This window comes from Leuciscus leuciscus (assembly GCF_965113295.1).
Source record: "Leuciscus leuciscus genome assembly, chromosome: 2".
NCBI classification, from domain to species: Eukaryota; Metazoa; Chordata; class Actinopteri; order Cypriniformes; family Leuciscidae; genus Leuciscus; species Leuciscus leuciscus.
The window spans coordinates 62,610,825-62,626,611 of record NC_138726.1 but is presented as its reverse complement, the minus strand read 5'-3'; the positions used below and the strand labels follow the sequence as shown (position 1 = coordinate 62,626,611).

The window sequence follows — 15,787 nt, the reverse complement described above, 5'->3', positions numbered from 1 at the left end:
TGTATCAGCGATTACACAATTACTTGTAATAATCACTGATAGAGACGGGTAGCATTTACTCAATTTGGGGGAATTTGAGGTAGAAGTTGAGTTTGTTCATTTACCATGCAGACTGGCCGTCCAGCGGACAGAATGTATACTTTATGAACGGAAATCGGGCGTCTTTAACACTGATAGATAACACTTTCTTGTGGCCACAAAGAAGATAATTATCTCCGTGTTTTAGACAATTTTAGGTTTCTTTTAAGAATAACCAATCGTAGAGCTTATAAGGTAAAATCTGCACTCATCAGGGACTCAGAATTTGAAACAAAACAGGCAAACTTAATTCAAATGATTTAACAAAGTTTATTTAAACAAGCTAGCGATTACACAATTATTTTAAATCACGCAGGAGTAAAAATGCATAAACAAAACAGGCAATATAACGATCGTAATACAGAAATACAACAAAATAAAAAGGTTTTAGAGAGAGATTTGGGAGAGAGAGAGAGAGAGAGAGAGAAACTCAGCGAGAGGAAACTAAGTTGAGATACGAATGATTTTAGGTGTGTGTGTGAGAATGGAGATGGTAGCGTTTGTAAGGTGGGTGTGTCGCTCCGTGAGCACGTGGTAGTGTGTTTATCTCGGCACACGTGGGTGAGAGTATGTGTGTGTGTGTGTGTGTGAACGTGTATGTTTGTGTGTGTGAAAGAGAATTTAGAGAGAGGGATAGAAACAGTTTAGTCATTCACCACAAAACCCCAACGTTTCTCAGTAATATTTAGACAACTTAAAACAGCTTTTCCTTCAGATTGCAAATTTAAAAGATCTACGTTACTCTGTTTGAAAGATCGGCCTTCCTTGAGTGCTTTCGTCTGTGTTGGATAAAGACACCTGGATCACGTGGTCACAGCGTTCTGGTTGCTATGGCGACTTGGAGCGAGCGAAGACTCAGCAAAGATTATCTTTAGCCTTAAGTTGGTTTTGTGGGTTGGTTTCAGAAGACTATACTATAGTAGTTCTAAGAAAAGACTTGGAAATAAAAGGAAAATAAAAGCGAGCGGAGCTTCCTTGAGGGAAGGAGGCGTGTCGTCTTTTTCTCTCTCTGGCGGACTGCGATGAGAGGAAAGGGGCGCGCAATTTTAAAGGGCTAAACTCACGCCTCCCTCACGTACGTGGGCCAATCGTCTTTAACAACGTATGGGCCCACCTCCTGACGTTTTGAGGTCTATACGCCTCCTTTCCGCGGGGTTTTGAACGATGAATTCGTCCATAACTTAATACCACTGGTATTTAATAAAACAATCCATTCTCTGATATTTTGTGTTAAAGATTCAGCATCGTTGTTGTTCGTGGAACACGGCAATACCGCGAATGACAGTTCTAATATCTGAAATCAAGGAGGTACATCATTTCTTGTAATTGTGGACACCACAGAGTGATTACAGGCCAACAAACTACATAGGCATAATATTTGGGACAGGGGATCAGACACACATCAAGAAAATACATTTAAAATATTTCATACAAGGATTTTGGTCCCACGTGGTGGGATCTGCGTGTGTTTCTGTGTGTGTGTGCGTGAGTGCGTCTTGAAAGTTCATACCCGTCCGCTGAACTCTTGTCCCCGTCACTGCGGGTGAGGCTTATGTGTGTGCGTGCGTTTGGCTCTTTGGATTGATGTATTAGGCACAGACCACATGTTTCGGGCATCTGGTCTCTACAACACTGTTTTATTGTTGTGAAGAGTTAATTAGTGTCTATGTGTAAATCAGTGTCCGAGGGACTCCCTAGGGGGGAGTGCTTTCGGGATCGCTCTCATTGGTCAGCGTGAGGCTCTCCCGGCCATAAACAGACGGTCTCTGTTGGTTTAGACGTAAGAGATCATGTAGAGTGAGAGATAGTCAATGATTTGCACCATTTTTCGGCGCCGTTTGGGCTGCACGTCTTGCGTAGAGCAATCTCAAAACAGCAGAGGTGTCGTAAATGAGAGTTCTTTGGAATGTGAGAATAGCTTGAGTCAGAGCGAGACAGGGGTTTTGTAGATTTAGACTGAATTAATTAATTTGATTTAATCACCATGCAACTGGTGATCTGCTCTCCGTTACAATGAATAACACATGTCGGCAAATTATCTTTGAATAGATTGTTATTGCTGCTTCCACAGACATCAGTGTGTTTAACAAACTCCAAATGTATTGTTTTACTCGTGCTTATGTGTATTTAAATATCTGAAACCAAAAATAAACATTATGAAGTTGAAAAACTGCTTAGTTGTGATGACAGCGCTGAACGCGTCCGACTCTGGCTCGTTTAAAAACCTTTATAAATAATCTTGATCTATAATAACATGAGATGGGCGCTGCAATGTTGTCCTGTCAGTCGGATTTACAGCACGTAAATTCATCAGTTTCTCCCGAAATAAATGCAAGAAAGTGGCCGGTGAACTGAGAAGAATAGAGTAAACTTTATTGTTCCTTGTCTTGCACTATGTTTGTCTAATATGAATAACACATGTCGGCAAATTATATTTGAATAGATTGTTATTGCTGCTTCCACAGACATCAGTGTGTTTTACAAACTCCAAATGTATTGTTTTACTCGTGCTTTTAAATATCTGAAACCAAAAATAAACATTATGAAGTTGAAAAAACTGCTTAGTTGTGATGACAGCGCTGAACGCGTCCGACTCTGGCTCAGCGCCAGCCAATGCGCGAAAGCACAGTTTGGATCTGGCAGCACTGAACATTCTAAATGTGGCGCCGTACTCTCAGGGGCTAGTTGATGACATGGTAAGCAAGTTTGTGAATATTTTGAATAAAAAAGGAAAAGCGAAATAAAAGCGACACATCTGTCATACAGTATTATTGTGGCTGCGGTGTATCGCGTGACGCGTCGCCATGGAAACATTAAAAGGAACGTTCGCCTTGAAAAAACTCACTTTCTCGTGGCCACGAGTTAGTATCTTGAGGCCACGAGTTACTATCTTGAGGCCACGAGATATACTATCTTGAGGCCACGAGATATACTATCTTGAGGCCACGAGTTACTATCTTGAGGCCACGAGTTATTATCGTGAGGCCACGAGTTACTATCTTGAGGCCACGAGTTACTATCTTGAGGCCACAAGATAGTTATAATAATTTTTTTTTGCCAAAGTGGGACTAGGGGGGCTCCGTACTAGTGAGAGAGTTTGGGGCATTAAAAAAGACAAAATGAAGAGGAAGGGAAGACAATTATTTTTCTTTGGGAAAAAAATAGAAACGTTTTTCCTCATATATTAGGCTTCTTTTTTTCCTCTTCTGAAAGCTGAGACCCGTCACATTCACAACAGAGACGAGATAAAGACATGAAAGCTTTCATTGCCCTTTAGTCCATCTCTAATGTTAGTAAAGGTTGTTGAACTCTCATTATCCCACTGAAATAATATCATCATCATCTTCTGCTGTTTCAGAATAAACGTCTTTATTTCCTCCGTCTAAATACTTGTTACGTGCACATACTCTCTAGTGGCCAAGACGGCAGGTGTGGGTGTTTGGACAGACCCTATGTTTGAATAAATTAGTCTTTATTTCCTCCGTCTAAATACTTGATTGTGATTGGCTGGAATGTGTTCATTAAAACATTGTTACATTTTTAAGAATTAGTCTTATTTAGAAAATTCTTCTTTAGTTTCGTGTCATACTCCTGCTGTTCTGTGTTAGTCTATAGAACATGAACACATTTGCATGTAAACACATCCTCATCACTCATTTGTTTAGGTCCACATTTAGACTTTCAGGGTGGACAATCTTTACATCTCTGACGTGAAACAGAAGCAGAAACAGTGTGTTATTGTACATGTTATTGACACATTCCATGGTCTCATTCTTTCTTATTCATCTGTTAGTTTTATTAAAGGGATATTTCACCACTGGAAAGATGAATGTGTATTTAAACCGGGTCATTTATGTAGTAGAAATGTGAAATTATTTTAGAAGTTGGAGCCTTCTAGACTGAGAAAAGCCAGAAAATGTATTTTTGGCTCATGTGGATGAAATCCAACAACTCCCAGAATCTTCAAAATCCCCTTCTGCCATATCATCTTCAAAACTACCTTTCGCCATCGTGTTTAGCCTACTACTCAGCTTTCTCCACAGAGCAAGAGCCTGTTAACTTAGCTTAAATAAAAAAGATGGCTGACACTATTTGTTCATTCTGTGAGTGAGATCGCTCCCCCTATGGGCGGATTGAAGACATGCGGAAAGAGCTTGTGCTTTGCTTTTATTTTAAACAGCCAATATTACAGTGGCCGAGAGAGCTCAACACGCTGCAACTGAAGAAAACACATGCAAATAGAAAAAACACCCGCAAATTAAGAAAACATCTTCATTAGTTTCACAACACATGTGTGCTCCAAATACTCACAACACAACCAAATACAGAAACGCGCTGCAAAAGTTCACAACACAAACAAATACAGAAACGCGCTGCAAATAGGACAGAACACAACGGAAATGTTTCCGGGGAACCCAATAAGTGACGGACGGCTGGGACGTGCTTATTGCTCGTGAGCTTTACCTATGCCCTACTCTCTTAAAAGGGCAGACGGCAGAGCCCTTGAATTGGGCACTTTGGAGGGAGCGGGGCACTTGTGTGCCATTATGTTGATGAAGGGAGCAACGAAAGACAACGTAATATTTTCCTCATTATTTTCACCTGGGATGTTCCCATGACAACGCAGCGCGTGTCCATCAGCTGAATAGCTGTTCTTACCAGAAATATATTGCTGTTAACATAACTGTTGCAAATAAATATACATTTTATACAACAAAGTTTTTAAAATATGCGTTATATCTGTGTGTGAGTGTCTCAACTTTAAAACTTGCCGTCTCATATTTGGACCCTAGCTGCATTCTAACATTTCTTATGAAACTTATTTTAACATAACATGACAAAATGTGTTCAATGTAACTGATGTATAGATTAATGTCTTTCCCTCATGGTCTTTTTCTCTATCTTTATGTATTTATTTATTTTAGTCTTCAGCTCATTGTTCTTTTTAGTATTCTTATGACATTGAACATATTGTAAATACATTTTTTATATTGTATACAAAGTTGTATGCCATAAACGTGTCATCTCTGTATGTTTTGCCAAAAAATTAAATAATAATAAAAGTAGACAGCTGTAAGCACGTCCCAGTCGGGTCCGTCACTTATTGGGTTCCCCGGAAACATTTCCGTTGTGTTCTGTCCTATTTGCAGCGCGTTTCTGTATTTGTTTGTGTTGTGAACTTTTGCAGCGCGTTTCTGTATTTGGTTGTGTTGTGAGTATTTGGAGCACACATGTGTTGTGAAACTGATGAAGATGTTTTCTTAATTTGCAGGTGTTTTTCTATTTGCATGTGTTTTCTTCAGTTGCAGCGCGTTGAGCTCTCTCGGCCACCGTACAATATACTTTGAGCCACATCCTCGAATCATGATCTTCTACTTTCTATTTAACAGTAAGTATATTTGACTGAACGGTCTGTAAATATAATGACGTTTTTTCAGAAGATAACTAATATATAAATGTTTCTAAAAGCCACAGATGAAAACTCATGTTGATGTCATGGGGTCTTTAAAACATATAGTGCACATTAGTATTTTAAATACCCAAAGAACATTACATTGATAGAGAAAAGACTCATATCATACTTTTAAAATTACAGAAATTAATTTCATTGTACTGATATAGGCACATTATCTGATGATTAAAACAAAAAAAGTGTTTGCCAGTTAAAAAATCTTTTGCTTAAGAACAACACAAACATATCCTTCACTCCTAAGATCTGCTGCAGATGAAGTTGAGTTTGTGAGTCTCAGGACGGCTGATCCAGCGCTGATCTCCTCCAGACAGAACTGCTCCAGATCTCACTCCAGACTCACAGTCCTCGTCTCCTGTGCCGTTCCCTGGAGCCCAGTTCTGATAGCACACGGTCTCTCCGCTCACCCAGAACCAGAGGCCCACAGTGCAGGAGTGACGTAAACCCAACCACACCGCCTCAGTAGACGCACGTTTAACCACATTCATCACACGACGCTGCATCTCGTCTGAATGAACCGAGACCAGATCCGTATAATTCTGTCTGCAGTGTCTCAGAGCTTCAGGCCACGTCAGAGTCTCTGTGATCAGAATCAGTTTATCTGGACACAAAACAAACCACAAGCAAAAACTAGAGAGAGACTGATCAAAAGCAACATGCAGAACAAACACTGTGGAGGAATCTGTCATGTCAGACATGTAGCGTGAACTTTAAGATATCTGGAGGTGATGGATGGATTGTGTGTGTTTGTGAGGATCTGCTCACCTTCATGACACACAAAAGGATATCGGTTGTTGCAAGAGATGTCTATCCACTGTCTCAGATCGGTGTGTTCGATAACAGCACAGTTTTCATTTCCTCCACTATTATCAGGTTCATCAGTCAATGTGATTCTGTCTGCAGTAACTCTGAGCGTCTCTCCATTTCTTCGTCTGATTGACAAAGACGAGTCCTGTGTTCACTTTAAGAAAAAACAATTAAAAAAATTGTTTCATAAATCAGTGTCAATTTGTCTTATGCTGTTTTACGGGTTTTAATGTGAATAAGAGCAGTGGTGGAAGCATCAGAAACATGTTTCCATTACATTGAAAATGTTACATTTTAAACATAAATGCACATTGTTCTAAAGGGGGAGGGGCATCATCCTCTACCTTTTACAGATACATTTACTCAAATTCTCATGCTGATAATAACTGTAAGGGAAAATGTGCAATTAATATGGAAGTATTTCTGAGGAAACTTGTTTTAAAGGAGCCGTGGGTTTGGAGACTCTGAAGGGAGAGTGGGATCAAATGCTTTCAAAGATAGCTTGATATTGCTAGCCTCTCTGAAAATGCCTACCCTGCCCTTAATTTAGAACTTAATACTGTTTGTGTAAGTATAACATTTTCTGAAGCCGTCATATTTAGTATATGGTGCATCTATAAATGAACGGTTGCTGAAATTGTAAATAGCTGCACTCACTGTTGCAGATGAAGTTAAGAGTATCACTATATGGCAAATCCTCCCATTGTCCATTTGACATCATTCCACAATCATCTCTGCCTTCAGGTTGTCCAGTAGCCCAGTTGAGATAGAGCGCAGGTTCACCTGAAGACCACTGCCATTTATCAACATTCGTCTTCTCCAGTCCAATCCAGACATACTGAACACGTCCACCATTCACACTCTTCTTCAGCTCGTTCATGTCGTTCATGTTGTCAATGGTGGCCAGATCTGTGTAATTCTCTCTGCAGAATCTCTGAGCTTCAGTCCAGGTCTTCAACACGTTTATAAAGTGATACTGACGCTGAACACATTCAGATACGGAGCAGAGAGCTGTGAAAGAGAGCGTTTGATTTAATGCTTTTCATAACAGGGTCAAACCTGATGAAACTATAAACCATAAACACACTCACCAATGAGAAGAAGAATCAAATATAGAGTTTGGTCCATTTCTGAGGAAAAACACATTAAAAATCCCAAATACTCACATATTCATCTTGGCGTAAATCATGATCATGTAATTAAAAATAAAAAAATTAATTAATTAATAAAAAATAAAAAAAGCAGTTTTAGCAATTATTCAGACAATAATAACATCTGAAAGTGTAATTGTGTTTGAAGAATGAACATGTTCTTACTTTAGAGGTCGTGTGTTTCTGTCCTGAGTCTGATGTTTCTGTCTGCAGATTTACACTACGCTATTATTATATCTGCTCTCATCCCTCTTTCAGCTCATCACATCATTTGTGTATTTCTCTAAAACTAATTTTCATGTTTTATGTCCTCATCATTTGTGTTTGTCCACCTCTGTATTTGCATATTGGCATCTTTGTCAGTATTAGTCTATATTTATATGAACCTTAATCAAAAAAATATGTGAACATTCACAATTTATATTGTTATATTAATTCACAACTAAACAGCAGCTTTAATGATATTGCTGGACTGCATAACTCATGTTTCATCCCTGATCATCTTGACATGTATCGGCCTGTCCACCAACTCTTGCCATCTTTCCACTTCACCATTTGTCTACTTATATTACATTTTGTTCTTGTTGTTTTGTTGTGAGTAAGAAAATGTAAAGAAGCATTAAGCCTATATAGTTACAGAAGATAAACTTGCTTTACCTTTAGTCAGCATTTCAGTAAACTATTCTAATGTGTTCCAGTAATATGCATTTCCTATGTGTTTGTATTTAGGTCATGGTCACTTTAAGATCGCGCTGTGCTAAATGTCCTATTACGTGATCCGTAGTGGGGAAGAAAATACTCGCGTCTCACGCACTTCATGCGTGTTTCAGCGGTTTGCTCGAGTTGGTTATTTTCATGGCGCTTCAATCGCATCTGTCTACTTCTCATGTCTGACGTAGCATCGTCGGTATGTATACTTTGTTTTGTGAGATTATTCTGGAAATATTATTTGTTATTTTTGACAATAATTGTAAGTTTGTAGAGTGTAATCTGCCGATGTTTGAACTCACGTCGGCTATGCATATGCTAGCTCTCACGTGTTAATTTGTTACGAACTGCACGGTAAAGGTGCTACAGTATAATGACCAGAATGTAGTTCACATGTATTTCTTTATTAGTGTTAAAATGAGTACAAACAAAAATGCAACAGTAATTGTGCAAATTAGCCTTTATTCATGTGTAATTTGTCATTGCTGTTTTGTGTGTTGCAGTTTCACTATTTTCCTTAAAGGGATAGTTCACTTTGAAATGAATTTTTGGTATGTTTTAGCTTACCTCAAGGGCATTCAAGATATAGGTGTCTTTTTTTCCGCAGTAGTTTCAATTTTGATATTTTTAGGTCAAACCGTTCTTGTCTGTCAGTCATATAATGCAGGTCTATGGTCACTGTCTCAAAGAGCATGCACAGAGTCCAAATTAAAACAATTCCCCATCGTCCAAATTAAACAATTCCTCATCGTAAGTATGCATTGATGGCCTAAGACACGAAACGAGCGGTTTGTGTGAGAAAACGAACAGTATTTATATCGTTTTTACCTCTTATACACAGCCATGTGTATTAGTGATCTGATCTGACGTGTACGCAGACTGGTGCATAGATATATACACTAGATGTCGCCTTAAAGACATTCGTTCCAATGAACTGCCGTAGACAAGGCGACATCTAGAGTATATATCTATGCACCAGTCTGCGTACACGTCAGATCAGATCACTCGGACGTGGCTGTGTATAAGAGGTAAAAACGATATAAATACTGTTCGTTTTCTCACACAAACCGCTCGTTTCGTGTCTTAGGCCATCAATGTGTACTTACGATGGGGAATTGTTTAATTTGGACGATGGGGAATTGTTTTAATTTGGACTCTGTGCATGCTCTTTGAGACAGTGACCATCGACCTGCATTATATGACTGACAGACAAGAACGGTTTGACCTAAAAATATCAAAATTGAAACTACTGCGGAAAAAAAGACACCTACATCTTGGATGCCCTTGAGGTAAGCTAAAACATACCAAAAATTAATTTCAAAGTGAACTATCCCTTTAACTCCAATAAACCTGTGGAACTAAGAATTCATCTTCAGAGTCTTGGTGTGGGGAAAAGGTTTAGCTGGCCGTCAGGATATTAAGTTAACATATCGAGGACGGCACACTTGTATTTGGCCCAAGTGATCAAGTGTGTGTAGAACTTTTGATTACCTAATTTGACACACTTATGGTGTTGTAAAAATGCAAGTGTTTACAGAGCTTTATTTTGATTCTCAAAGCTTTTCATTTTTAAATAAACCTCTAAGGGTCTGTACAGCAGTGCCTATAGGCATATACATATATGTAACACAGTTTACTGGTAATGATGGTGCTTTTAATTAAGTGATAAAAAGCATTTGCAAATGTTGTACAAATGACAAAATACACATACTCATCTTTGCACTAGTAGAATGTGCTCACTTATAGCCTGTAGTGTGCACATACTCTCTAGTGGCCAAGTGTGGGTATTTGGACAGACCCCATGTTTGAGTTTCTCTGTTCTTAGGCCACTTTTATCTGTTGCTGTTTGAACTGAACAGAGAAGGGTTAAGTTCATTAGTGAAGACTGGTGATACTGGTTACTGAGAGCATAGATATCATATAATAAAGGCTAGATGTCTCGTGCGCGCTGCTGGCCAATGGAGGTCGACGTCCGCACGTGGCGGCCATCTTGCCACAGTGTGCTCGCTCACTCGTTTAATGGTGCATGTACTTTTAAATAACCATAACTTGCTCAATTTTCTTCCGATTTTCAAACGGTTTGGTTTGTTATAAACGTCAGAGATGTAGTTATGACACTGCACACATTAATAATTATAACATACATGTTCAAGCATTCGGAATTATAGCCACGTTAATAACGTTTGTAAGAAACCAAACCGTTTGTAAATCCGTCAAGATTTCAGCGAGATAAGAGGATTTGTGTTCGTGCTGATCACTCACCTTACATCAGATACCACAGAGCTCGCCAGAAAGCTTCCCTGTGACAAGATGGCCGCCGGTGATGCCGTTCGAGACTCCGCCTTAAGACATCTAGCCTTATATGGATATCTATGACTAAGAGCCTTTAAAGTTTGAATATTGAGAGAGTTTGACTAGTGAGAGAGTTTGGGGCATTAACAAAGACAAAATTAAGAGGAAGGGAAGACAATTCTTTTTTTCTTTGGGGAAAAAAAATAGAAACGTTTTTGCTCATATATTAGGCTTCTTTTTTCCCTCTTCTGAAAGCTGAGACCCGTCACATTCACAACAGTGACGAGATAAAGACATGAAAGCTTTCATTCCCCTGAAGTCCATCTCTAATGTTAGTAAAGATTATTAGACTCACTATCCCACTGAAATAATATCATCATCATCTTCTGCTGTTTCAGAATAAATTAGTCTTTATTTCCTCCGTCTAAATACTTGATTGTGATTGGCTGGAATGTGTTCATTAAAACATTGTTACATTTTTAAGAATTAGTCTTATTTCGAAAATTCTTCTTTAGTTTCGTGTCATACTCCTGCTGTTCTGTGTTAGTTTATAGAACATGAACACATTTGCATGTAAACACATCCTCATCACTCATTTGTTTAGGTCCACATTTAGACTTTCAGGGTGGACAATCTTTACATCTCTGATGTGAAACAGAAGCAGAAACAGTGTGTTATTGTACATGTTATTGACACATTCCATGGTCTCATTCTAATGGACGACTGCTGTCACATCAAATAAAACATAAACATCAAATAAAATCCAGGCCTGGCCTCTCTCATCCTTCACCGTCGTCACTCCTCCTTTTATGCTTCCACTCCTCCGTGAGAGATACGAGACCAGTGTGTCACGCAGGTGTTGCTCATCAGCAATCACGCCACCGGCCTCGCGTCGCTCTCTCACGGCCCTCCGCCTCGTCCGGGTCGCCACATATGTGTTATATTGTTAACACTGAAACGGCACTCCTTCTCCAATATGCACCATTCGTTCAAAGCAACCAGTCTGATGCGACGCACTCATCCAAGTCGTTATATTCCTTTTTCATTCCTGTTTATTTTGTACTTCAAAGCAAGAACAACCTTTTAACTTTATATAACAACAAAATATGGAACGGCGGTCAAAAAACTGTATCGCTCCGTCACTTGCTACTACCCACCACACGGATATGACGTCTTAATCCCCTCATCAGTTAGCAAGGACATAACAAAAGCATAAATAATTACAGTATAAACATTCTTAATCTTTGTAAAAAATGCAAGTACAATGAGTAATAATGTAACAAAACTTCAATATTATCATATTTGCACAATGTATATTATGGCTCTAACAAGCACACTTAAATTCTACATTACCACGACTGTGAAACTACAACAATCAGACACTGTGAAACTACAACAAAGAAATGTACTTCACAGAGATCAAAAATCAGCACATGAATCTCAACAATAGTGACAATCAAACCAACTAACACAAAAATATACACTCAGGCTACAGAAAGTCACAAAACAACATAAAAAATAAAAAAACAAATAAATAAAATAGTAAGACTATTCATCTGCATAATTTATTCATGCTGCAGTGCATGCTGGGAGTTTTGTACCATGGAGTCACGACCGGCTCAGAGCCACGACAAATGAAGGAGGCAACAAGAACAAAAGCGAATCAAAAAGTGTTTATTAATAAAAAATAAAGTTTAAAACGAATAACTAAATAAGAAAAACACAGCTATGGAAAACATTCCGCTCTGAACATCAACGTAAATAAAGAATAAGCAACGTAATTTACAGCACAAAATATTAAACACATTCCCACATACATACAGGCCTGCAAACATAAATCCCCAAACTAAACTGATACATGAAGCAAATGAATGATAAACAAATAACAAAGGAGCAACAGAAGACAAAAGGGTAACCGAAGAGAGTCAGAGAACCAAAACCTTTGATAATTCTCTGCAGGTGTTTCACATTATGAGTCCCAACACATAGCCGGCTAGAGTAGGATGGGCTCAGAGGCACGTCACACATGGTGGCATCCAGCATGCATTGCAGCATGAAACTTTTTGTTGATCATTATTAACATGTTGAGATTCATATGCTGATTTTTGATGCCTGTGTGTCTGACTGATGCAGGAGCTCATATTGCTGTATAACCACAGGGCTGCTACAATCAATAATGTAAAATTAATAACACACTTAATCAAAGATTAGAATTAGATAAAATGATGGAATCAGGTCACTAAATTATGATAACATCACCATCACCTGCTCACATTTTGTTGCAGCAGTCAAAGAATAACTAATATTAATAAAGTCAAGGTTCCAGAGCACAGCACAACTAAAGCAAACACTGAAACCAAACATTTTCAATAAAACATCAACATTTAATTCTCAACAAGAGCTTCTATAGATGTAGCCTGACGTCGTCATACTCAGATTCTAGTCAGAATGTGAGTCTGATACTGCTCCATTGAGCTTTGATTATGGGGCGTGTTTCAACCGAACCAGGAAGGAAAATGCCTCTGCACTCAATTGGATAGACCTACAACCAATCAGAGCAACGGAGTAAGTGACGTATGTTTTTCATTCATGTTTCCGATCGACAAATGCCTTGATCGCGGTTCTCTGTTCCTCTTTTAAAATGAATGCGCTGTCGATATCTTCTATAACAGACGCGATGGCGGAATCTACACATAATGTTTTATAAACAAAGTTCGGGAGGAGCACGTTCAAATAATCAATCCAATCAACTTGCCATCAAACAATGACCGTCTGGTCTACACTATCAGCATGAGAGGAAGCATATATTTATTCACTTTGTCAACTCACCTAACATTCCTTGACAGTTTCCAGCATCCCTCCACTCACTCTCGGCTTGTTCTTCCACAGCCAGGAATACGGGGAGAGTAGTCTACTTTGGGTTCGGGCCAAATACCGAGCCCGGAGCCTCTCCTCAAACAGCACGCCAAATATGCATTTATTCTATCTGACTTATTTGTAAGTGTGAACTCATGAAATCTCAATTCTCCAGCGGCAGTCATCTTTGTTGTAAACGAATTCAACCCAAGCGCTCGTTGGTGACGTGGATGATTACGTTACGTTGCTCATCTGTCCATCATCGTATAAAGCCCGCCCTGACAATTTGATTGGTCCGAACAATTTTTGTTCGGGCATAATAGCTCCTCAACGGAACGAGTCCAGACCGAACTTTTTCTAAAAATTTGGTGGGCGGGGCTAAGTTCGGCTGGCATCCAGGCTACTATAGATGTATGACAGAAATAAAGTCTAATGGTTAATAATAAGTGCAATAATATGATAAAAATTATTTTGTTTATACAGTTTTATCCTACAGTTTAGGGTTAGTGACTTGCTGTTGATATCTGGGGTTTTCATACTCAAAAACGATCCATCGAATGATACCGTCAATGAACTTGAACAGCAGAAACAAACTTTGTTGCATTATTTTTCTGCTATCACTGTAAAGCTGCTTTTGATATAAGCACATTATCTGATGATAATGACATATCCTTCACTCCTAAGATCTGCTGCAGATGAAGTTGAGTTTGTGAGTCTCAGGACGGCTGATCCAGCGCTGATCTCCTCCAGACACAAAACAAACCACAAGCAAAAACTAGAGAGAGACTGATCAAAAACAACATGCAGAACAAACACTGTGGAGGAATCTGTCATGTCACACATGTAGCGTGAACTTTAAAGGGTTAGTTCACCCAAAAATGAAAAGTCTGTAATAAATTACTCACGAGGAGAAATGACTGAATAAAGTCAAAAAAAAAAATTATTTGGCGAACAAAAAGTATTCTCGTTGCTTCATAAAATTAAGGATAAGCCACTGTAGATGTAGAGGCCAAAGTACAATTCATAGTAATGTGAATAAGAGTTAATGTTAAAAAGGTAAATAATTTCATTTAGAAGTTCATGTAATGGTTAAAATGTTAAAGAATACTTAAAAGGTTAAAAGCATACTAGAATTCATGTTCTTATAGGATTTAGTACATATTGGTGAAATAGTGTACTGCCTCTTTAAGAACCGGCCAATATGATTCAGATCTTGAGAGCTGTGGAAGCTAACGGTTTTCTTACCTGATAACTGCTAACTTTTAGCTACTTTTATTAAGAATCTTTTATTTCATTAGCAACTAGAATAAGTGTATTAGTCAGCTCACATTTTCTTTTTTGTAAATTTGAAACCAAGGAATAAAACCGGAGATTTTCATATTTTATTTCAACAACGTTTCTGAAGTGGATTTATTGAACTGTGTTGCTGGGCTGGCAATGGACACTGCAAATGGGACTAGCTGCTTGGAATAATATTAGACAGTTATTAGTGTAAGCCATTGCATATCTCAAGATTTCAAACCTCTACATTAGTAATAAAACCGGCTTGACATTGGACAACGAGCCTTTGGAGAGGTTTGCGGAAAGTGGAACATGAATGAAGGTACAACGAGGGACTGACTTTCTCAACTAGAATGATCATGTGCTGTGCTCGTGGCTGGTGAGTGCTAAAGTTAAGTGGATTGCTAACAGTCTCGACGAGTTCGTTGTTGCTGCTGCGCGACTGTTGCAAGTGGAACCTGTAAAAAAAAAATGGACTGACTATCAAAGCAATCATGACGGAGACAGGAACAGAAGCCGCGGTAAGCCTAACTGAGAAAAAACGAGTGGTTAAACCAACACTTAAAGCATTGGAGCATAAGCTGCAAACGAAAATAAGCTCCAGAAGAGCCATACTAGCACAACTTACTGAGAAAAAGAACAATTTGTATGCTTTAATGGATGATGATGCAAATGTTGAAATCATAGCAAAGGAATTGTTGGCCAAGTATGAAACACTGATAAAGGAATTTAGTCAAATAAATGCTGACGTTAAAGACATATTCTGCCAGATTGAATGCATAGAGAATTTGAACGCAGATCAAAGGGATTGGTTTGAGCCAAGAAATAAGGAGCACAGAGAATTTGTGCAAGAAGTGAATGCATGGATACAGAATGCAATATTACACAGAGAAGAGGCTAACAAGGTTAGTGAGCAGATACATCCTGAAGATAGTGTGTCAGTCACATCTAGTAAGTCTAGAAAATCTAAGTCTGTTTCTGCTACTTCTGCAACATCGTCAGCTCGTGCTGAGCGCTTAAAGGTTGAATTAGAGAGAGCTGCTCTGTTAGCCAAGTCAGCTACATTGAGAAAAAGACAGACTTTAGAGGAGCAAGAACTACAGCTCAAGGTTGAAAAGGAACAGTTGGAGCTGCAAGCAGGGCT

The 15,787-nt window shown here is 38.8% G+C and overlaps 1 protein-coding gene and 1 pseudogene across 3 annotated transcripts in view; both read right to left on the bottom strand.

The window, feature by feature from the left end:
• LOC309492466 (C-type mannose receptor 2-like) overlaps positions 1-15,787 on the bottom strand; it is a 177,235-nt gene that overhangs the window by 43,709 nt on the left and 117,739 nt on the right. The gene's annotated exons all lie outside the window — the stretch shown is intronic.
• On the bottom strand, positions 5,684-7,485 carry LOC309492534 (macrophage mannose receptor 1-like; annotated as a pseudogene). Its single transcript, XR_014211757.1, has 4 exons — positions 7,447-7,485; positions 7,013-7,366; positions 6,314-6,509; positions 5,684-6,149 (listed from the first exon to the last, which is right to left on the bottom strand). The product of XR_014211757.1 is annotated as a macrophage mannose receptor 1-like (transcript).